This window comes from Centrocercus urophasianus, unplaced genomic scaffold (genome assembly GCF_019232065.1).
Source record: "Centrocercus urophasianus isolate 14NV4802_14NV808 unplaced genomic scaffold, USGS_Curo_1.0 seq_11, whole genome shotgun sequence".
Classification (NCBI taxonomy): Eukaryota; Metazoa; Chordata; class Aves; order Galliformes; family Phasianidae; genus Centrocercus; species Centrocercus urophasianus.
Genome location: NW_024884253.1, coordinates 62884658 through 62893276, shown reverse-complemented (window position 1 = coordinate 62893276; position 8619 = coordinate 62884658).

Below are 8619 nucleotides of genomic sequence, written 5' to 3'. Positions count from 1 at the left end.
ACCCGAGCCCCGCTCAGCGCCGCGTCTCCATCGCCAGCGCGGGGGCGGGCGCAGGGAAAGGGGCGGGCGCGGCCCCGGCCGCCCGCGCGCCCGCGCCCCTAGGTGGAGCCCGCGCGCCCGCCCCGCCCCGCCCCGCCGGAGCCCGGATGTGCCGCGGGGATGCCGGCGGGGTGCTCGGCTCTCGCTGGACACCCGCGTTGTGTCGAGGTGCGAGGGGCACTCTCCCAGCGACTTTGCCCCCGCCATTTGGTGAGCGCTGCCCGCCTGCGTGTCAGCAGTCGGTGTGCCAGCCGTCACCTGGGGATCCGACAGCAAATGAAAGCATCCCATTGCATCCACAGAGAGCACTGAGTACCCCCCTGGGTACGGAGCCCATTGCAGCATCAGCACGTTAGACGTGCATCCTAAAATAATGCTTTTAGAGCATGAGTGTTTAACAAAGCTAAAAAGCTGCTCCAGAAACCAAATAAGGAGAATTCTTTAACGCTTGAATTCTGGGGACTGCTTTATCTTTCCCTACTCTTAAATTCAGCTTTTTTAAGGTTATGGATCAAAGTTTATAAGCTCTCTTTGAAAAGCGTAGCTAGCAAATGAAGTTTTCATGAAGGAAATACTGTTTTTCCTTCATGAGTAGAAGAGTAAATCTCCTTTTTCAAATAATGTATAGCGTTAAAGAGTTTGTTTACGGAGCCCAAAACTTAAGGTTTACAGGGCTGAATAACTGTGTTGTGCTCGTTATAAACATATCTATTGAGTTCCTTGACAGAAACCCTATATTTTAAGAACAATTTAATCATAGAATCATAAAGGTTGGAAAAGACCTCTAAGATCATTTAGTCCAAATGTCAGCCCATTCCCAACATGCCCACTCCTGTCCCTCATGACCACGTCCCTCAGGGTCACATCCACACGATTCTTGAATGCATTTAGTGATGGTGACCCCACCCCCTCCCTGGGCAGCCTGTGCCACTGCCTCACTGCTCTTTCTGAGAAGAGATTTCTCCGAATATCCCACCTGAACCTCTCCTGGCACAACTTACGGCCGTTACCTTTTATCCTATCACTGTTACCTGGGTGAAAAGACTGACCTCCATCTCTTCACAACCTCCCTTCAGGAAGTTGTAGAGTGCAATGAGGTCTCCTCTGAGCCTCCTATTCTCCAGACTGAACAATCCCAGTTTCCTCAGCTGCTCCCCATTAAGACTTGTGCTCCAGATCCCTCACGGTTTTGTTGCCCTTCTCTGGACACTTTCCAGGGCCTCAATGTCTTTCTTGTAGTGAGGGGCCTAAAACTGAGCACTTGAGGTGTGGACTCACCAGAGCAGAGTACAGAGGGATGATCACCTCTCTGTTCCTTCTGGCTGCACTATTTCTGATACAAGCTAGGATGCCACTGGCCTTCTTGGCCACCTGGCCAACAGCAGGAAGGAAAAAAAAAACAAAAGGTGTGCAGACAAACAGGTGTGCATGCTGAGCCTATTTTAAAGGTGCTTAAACTTCCCACACATTCATTTTTTCCTCATATAGACAAAAGCGGTGTATTCAGAATCTGTCTATGTGCTCACAGACAAGCAATCACTTTGGCAGGTGAAGCATGCCGGGGCCTGCATCTCCATGTATATTAATGCACTGACATTTTGTCAGCCACATGCCTGATCCCCAGCTACAGCCTCTCTGGGTGAGGAAGACATTGGCAGTAGCCTGGTGAGGAGGGGAAGCTGCCAGCCAGCCAATCTGCATGTGGCACTGGGAGTGTCTTTGCCAAATACTGGCTGAAGTAGTATGTGATCTGGTGGTTCATTGTGAGATAGAGAGTATTTTGAAAAATGCTTGGTACTGCAGTCAGGTAGCAGAGGAAACTTGCGTGTAGGAATACCCTGTGGGACAAAGAGGCGTTCTGCATGTAGGCCCCAGTCCCACATGGTGCTCACATGTGTGCTTGCTTTCAGTGAGTGGAATCAGATTCCTTCTGCACTTATGCAGTCGAAGCACTGGAGCCGTGCTGCACAGCTCAGCTGACACGTTCATTGGGGACTGTTGTTGTGACAGGCAGTTTCCCTTGCAGAGGTAATGCACACCAGCACAGGAACTGCAGAGCTGCCCTCATTTAGCATTTATAGGCTGAGGAGCAAGTCTGCATGTGTTTATACACAGCCGGATAATAGAAGTAGTATCAGGCTTTCCTATGCCAAAATTGTGCGTTTCCAATTTACGCTCACAGTTTTAGCAAGAATGATTTATTGTATGCAAGCAGTTTACCATATGCAAGCAGCTTAACACTTGTTCCTTGATGACTGCTGATGCCGTAGGACGTATCCCAAATCCCTCTGTGGAATGTCTTTATGCCACCTCGATTATCTACGCTATTGCACTGCAACCGAGTCTCAGAAATTCACTTAGCAAAAATGTCATCAATTTCATGAAAAGCAAAAGTCAATGTGAAACCTCCAGATACAGGCAAAGACACATTGAGAAGTGAAATAAATTCACTAAACCATGTAGATAAAAAGATGTAATTTTTGGAATAAGTGTACATTCAAAAATGCAGTCTATAATTTAAGGACTAGGTTTATGGCTTTTGTATTAAGAGAAGTACATCGAGAGTCAAGTTTATGGATTGTGGAGTCCTACTAAATCAACTCTGTAAAATTACTGTTAGAGGGATCTTTTCCAATATGTACATATTCAAGTCATGGGAACAAATAAACAGATTTCTAAAATCTTTGTGATGGTTTGTAATTATAACCAATGCTATCCTTCTGATTTCATGAGACTCAAATTACATACTGTGCAATGCCTGGGGGGGAATAACATGAGATTTTTCTGGCTTTGGTTAGATATTTGTCAAGTCAGCTTAAGGCCAAGCTGTGCCACTCCTCTCATGTGCCCAGAACACCACAAAAGACCGAATCTGGGACAGACAGCCAGTATGATGCAGAGAGAACTTCCCATGTAGTTTGCACTGCAGCCAGCACAAATGGGCAGACATACCAGAGCAAGTCTCCACCCCACCTGCAGCTATAGAAAACGGGCTGAAGGGAACAAAGGGAGGCCTCTCTGTGAGCTTTCCAGGAAAATCCCGGAGCTCCCAGGGTCAGGACATATGAGAACTCAAGTTCAGGCTACCTGCAAGGTGAACCGAGATGGAGCATGACCAAGTGCCATGGCGACAAGTGATGAGCAGCCTTGCTGAAGAATCCTCACAGAGCTAGGATTAAGGTGTGCTGTCGCTGAAGCACGTCAGTGTGTCAGGGTTGGGCAATTGGCTGCAGCAAATTCTGAAGCAGCGTTCCATTTGAGCTGAGTGCAAGCAAGTGGCCAAAGTGAATTTAAGGGAGGTCATCTTGCACTCCTTCAGTGTTTAAATGGTGTTTTTAAAAGAAAATTATTGAAATAAAAAGCTATTTATATGCCAGATACAATCATCTCTGGAAAAAGAAAGAAATATGTAAGCAGTGTCTTCATGTCAACTTGGGGAAGTGTTTGTCCCAATAGAGCTAATTGCCAATCAAGAAACTGGTGTTTATTGTTGAGGTTGTTACAAAGGGGGTCATAAAATAATTTTATTACAGAGAATGTTGATCTGTATTTGCATTATTTCCATCAGATTGTCTTTGTTTTACAAGCTGTCTGCAATAGCTGTTCTTGGAAGGTCTCCAACAAAGCATTCTCTTTGGGGCGACTAACTGCAAATAAGATTAAAGCTTAATATGTCTGGTAATCAGTTTTCTTTTAAAGAGCACAATTTGATTTCTCACGGTCAGCTGGGATCCCCCATATCCTCTTCTCTGTCTTTCTACTTACTGCTCTCAGTAACCCCTTCCTCCCCCCAAAAGCCAATAATCTGCTCACAGCTGTACTTTCACACTTCTGAACTAGGAGGCAATCATACATGACTTCTACTTCCAAGTAGAGTCCAAGAACTTCTATCAGTTTAATGCAACTTGCTTTTGTTTGTTTGTTTGCTTGTTTTGCCTCCAGCCCAGGCAAGAACAAAGTGTTTTATGTCCTCCATTTGTTCCAGTGTCATGCAATGAATTTAGATAGCTAAAACTCATTTACTCAAACCAAGCAAACAGAAGCAGGTAATCTCTCTACTCCTCACCTATACCACCAATTTGTTCCAACAGAGCTGCAGCTCTATTGAGTGAATCTGTCTTGACAGGAATGAAAATACCCTTTCTAAGGAATGGCAAGAAAGAAAGAGAGACACTAGGTGGAGGGGGTGATCCTGCCCCTCTAATTCTGCAGAGGTGAGGCCTCACCTGGAATACTGTGTCCAGGTGTAAAGTCCTCAATATAAGAAAGATGTGGACATGTTGGAGTACATCCAGAGAATGGCCACAAAAATGATGTGGGAGATGAAATGCCTCTCTTCTGAGGACAGGCTGAGAGAGCCGGGAGATACCTCACTTGTAAGGATGCAAGGAGGAAATGGCTGGGATCTGTGCTGGCTCCCAGGAGCAAAGGGTAGAGCACCTCCTCATTTCTCAGGGTAGAAGAATTGCAGTACGCTCACTTTCCACAGATACCTGCTGAGCCCAAGAGCACACAGCTCTTCTGCACTTAGCTTTTTCTGTGGTGACCAGGGACAATACGCCTCCTTCACCCGTTCCTTCTCCTGCGATGGACTGGAACTATGACACTGCCCTGTACCTTGGGAAAAAGTGAAGAAAGGAAAAACAGCGGACTGCCAAAATTGGACTATGTAAGCCTAACCCTATGGATATCACATCAGCTTGTCAACCCAAATTACTGAATGTGGTACCATGTCCAAACAGAATAGCAGCTAGACTGTGTTACCACCATCTGGACTACATTCTGTACCACAGAGGAAAGTCAGGAGTTGCAGGAGACAATGAACCAGTAAGGAAAGCATTTGGTAAATGAGGATGCTGTTAGTGACTCTTGGTCATTTTTTCAATATTAGAATCTATCCTGTATATTATATCCCATTTGATGTACTGGAGCCCACCACTTCCAGCGTGTTAGTCCCTCATCAGCAATTAGTTTATCAAAACACAGTTCTCAATCTTTAACTCTGTTAATTCTCCTACTGAAAACCAACTTTAGGACAACATTAGGGCACATTGGTGTATTTGTCAGTTTGGTTGTCAGAGGTCCAGGATGATTTAAACCAAGTCTGCTAAAGAGCAAATTTGCTTCCAGATATTCCATTTCAAAGAATATAAACAGCAGTATTCAAAACGCTTTTGAAAGGTTTTGGCAGGTATAGAAGTACTTCCATTTTCATCTACATTAAACCTGGAGCATTCATTACTCTTACATAGCATGTTGTTATTCCATATGTCATAATTTGTTTTGATAGTTATTTCAAAGTTTGTGTTACAGGGAAATAAAAGAAGAGTGCTGTATTTCTAGATATTCCTGGCACAACAATGAAATGTTTGAATATATTAGAAAACATTTAATCCAATGAGAGTATCCACAACTATGAAATGTGGATGTTTAAACCACAAAAGAAAAATAACTATCACATTTCACTCAAATATACATGTGACCTCAAGGGCTGAGGATTTATCACAAACAGCTCTAGCCTTTACAAAGCGAAAGGGATTGGTCCTATGCTGGAAGAAATATGAATGAGCTTTCTTCCAAGAAAAATAGAAGTGGCCTGAGGGCAACATAAAGGTATAGTAAACCTCTAAAAGATGAAGTCTCTATTTTATTTTTATCAGAGTAGCTTTATGCTATGGATAAACAAAGATGAGGTATAATTTTATGTAGCTATTAGAAAGTTTATAAGCCTGGTTAATGTGACTTTTCTCAAGCAGCCTTAAAAACAACAGTAAAACCAGCAAATAATACGTTTGCTTGATATACTGTTGAGTCTACATGATATCAAGGCCTGTCTAACAATGTTCATTCTCCTGTAGATGAGATTCCGGTGTTCCTATTGCAGCAGGATGTTTTGGTCATTGGCTTAAAAAACAGTACGTGATTAAAGCAAACGCAGATACTGAATGTTTTCACATAGGAGCCTGTAACAGATTTCTCACCCAAATGGCTCCTTCAAAATGTGCCAGCACTGTTAACACAGTGGGTCAGCAACACCAGTTTTTGCCAAACATGAAACAAGGCAATTTGGGGGACGCTGGAGGCCGCTTAGAAAACTATTCCTTAAGAGAGATGCTGATCTTCTGAAAAACGTCTGCAGAAGTGGCAGCTACGGGCTTTAACTTTTTTTTGCACCTCCTTGGTGCAGACAATAATTAGGCTCAGATGCAGAAGGGCAAAGGAGAGGAAGGGAGCTTCCCAAAGGCGGGTCTGCAAAACAGAGGTGCTGTCTTCTCAACACCATAGATTAACCAGAATAAAATGCTGAATACATCAGTGTAGAGATGCCTTGCATCACTGTGTTATGCTTTCACTGACATCTGAATAGTCCATTTGCCTTCAGCAAGTTCCTGGTGGAGGCAAAGATTGGAACTTAATAAACAGTTGTGTTAGAAAACCACTATTTATTATATATATGGTTGTGAAGCACAAACAGCAGAAGAAAGCAGGAACATTTCTTTTCAGTTACAAGCTTCCAAAGAAATTATTGGCAGATAAAGGAAGAAAATGGATTGATGTGTTTAATGCACACTACTTACTCACTTTCCAGGTGAAACAAGCCCTCAGTAAGTACCTGGTAGGTTTTCCCATTAGTCTGGTGTCCATACAGTGAAGTGTGCATTGCTTAGCAATTCCACATATTATTTTCAGCCTAAAGACTGCACCCATAATCTAGATTCCAGTTTTATTGTCCAATTAAAGCCTCAAAATAGTCAACACCCACTGCAATTCAGATATTCAATTATGTTTACTGCTTACCCAAATGATGTTACAAATGAATTACACCTGCATGAATGGCTGGTTTGGGTCAGGCCATAGGTTCTTCTAGCTCAATATCTCACCTTGACATCCTTAGAAGCCCGGGGCTAGGACAAATGCATGGTGGCACCTCGCCTGCTTCCAGATGAACCTTGGCTTAGTTTCTCTTTTCAATAAAAAGGTGATTTGCAGCTCACTTTTCTCTTCTATGAGATCTGCAGAGGTCTGCAGAGACAATAATCCCGCAGATCATTCTCAGCTAGGTCTCCATATGCATATGCGTTTAACAGGGATGTACTGCCCATACTTAATTGCTGCATATGAGTGTGCATATGTGCTTTGTAAGGACACAGGCTGCTGGCAAAAGCAAAAGACACGTATAATCTCTATGTCTTAATTCCCTTGTGATCCCACCCAGATTACAGGAAGTCATAGACTTTCCCTAGGGTTTTGATTTCTGGAACCATTGGATGACGTATGTGGAGTAAAAGAATTTATCTGAAGTATAGAGAGGCTTTTCTGTAAAACCAAGGCATAATCCACTGGTCAGACTTCTTTGTTAACAGTTTTCAAGTATTATGAAATTGTCTAACATTCTTACAGTTCTTGTTCTTAAGTCCTTCCACTCCACAATGTCAAAGCATAAAATCTTTTACCCAACATACCTTTGAGTAATGTGATTCTAACAGATTTTTTGTCTTGCTGTGCAGTGAGGATCTTTGCTACTTGTACATTCACCGCTTTCCTTCTAGGAACGCGCTCATCTTAGACAAAGTGGATAAAAAAATCACTCCATCTGGAACTGTTTTAATGCTCACTGTCCGATTCCTAAATCCTGCACCAGTACTGAGCACACCATAGCTGAGCAAGAGGCCAGCATGGAGGGATTAGAGAAAAAAAATGCAGCACCTCAAGGCAGTGCTCGGCAGCAGCTGTTTCAGCCCTCCAGCTACAGCAGCTGCCACAGCCAACAAAGTGCTGCTAGGAATGGGCAAAATTAGAAATTGCTGCTTGAACTGCCGGTCTGTTTCTCCCTTGCCACCTTGTGACTGACTTGCTTGCACGTTTTAACCCTTCCTTTATGCAGTGCAAATAATTCTGCCTGGGTGGTAATGTTGTGGATCCAAGAGTAAACCTGTTTTCATCTATGTTACACAACACATCCTTTTCCCCACATCCTTTTGCTGCTAAATTAAAATAAACCACATCATTTTTTGGATATATGCTCAGAGATTCTAGCACAGGTGGACAGTACAGAAAGATTATTCCATCAGATATAACAAGCAGAGAGACTATGCAAACAGTGAGCTATACCCTTAGGAGCAGATGAGAAAAAGCTAGAGCATACACTCTACAACCAGGACAGCAGCACTTACAGTAAATGTATGTATTTAATTTGATATGAATCTATTTTCATAACTTTATTTTCCTCAGCCAGTTCTAAAATAAGGCTTAACCCTCCAGAGTGCCATTTCTGAGACAGTTTCCCGTCATGCAAAAGCCTATGAGCTTTCCAGTGCACGAGCAGCAGATGTGTGTGCAGAGAGCTCCGTAAGTAGGCACTTCCAAAGAGCTCAGATAAAGGGCTTAAATGCAATGCCCACACACCACCATTCCCTGTGGGGCCCTGATGCCCACTGGGGCAAAGAGCCAATGGAAGAAAGCCAACGGCAGCATTTCCCTTCTGAAATGGAATTTCACTTCTGAGCCCTCCTGAAGGGCTGACAACCCATGTGGAGCCTGCTGGTCTGAGCAGTTTGACAGCATGACACAAAGCCCAGT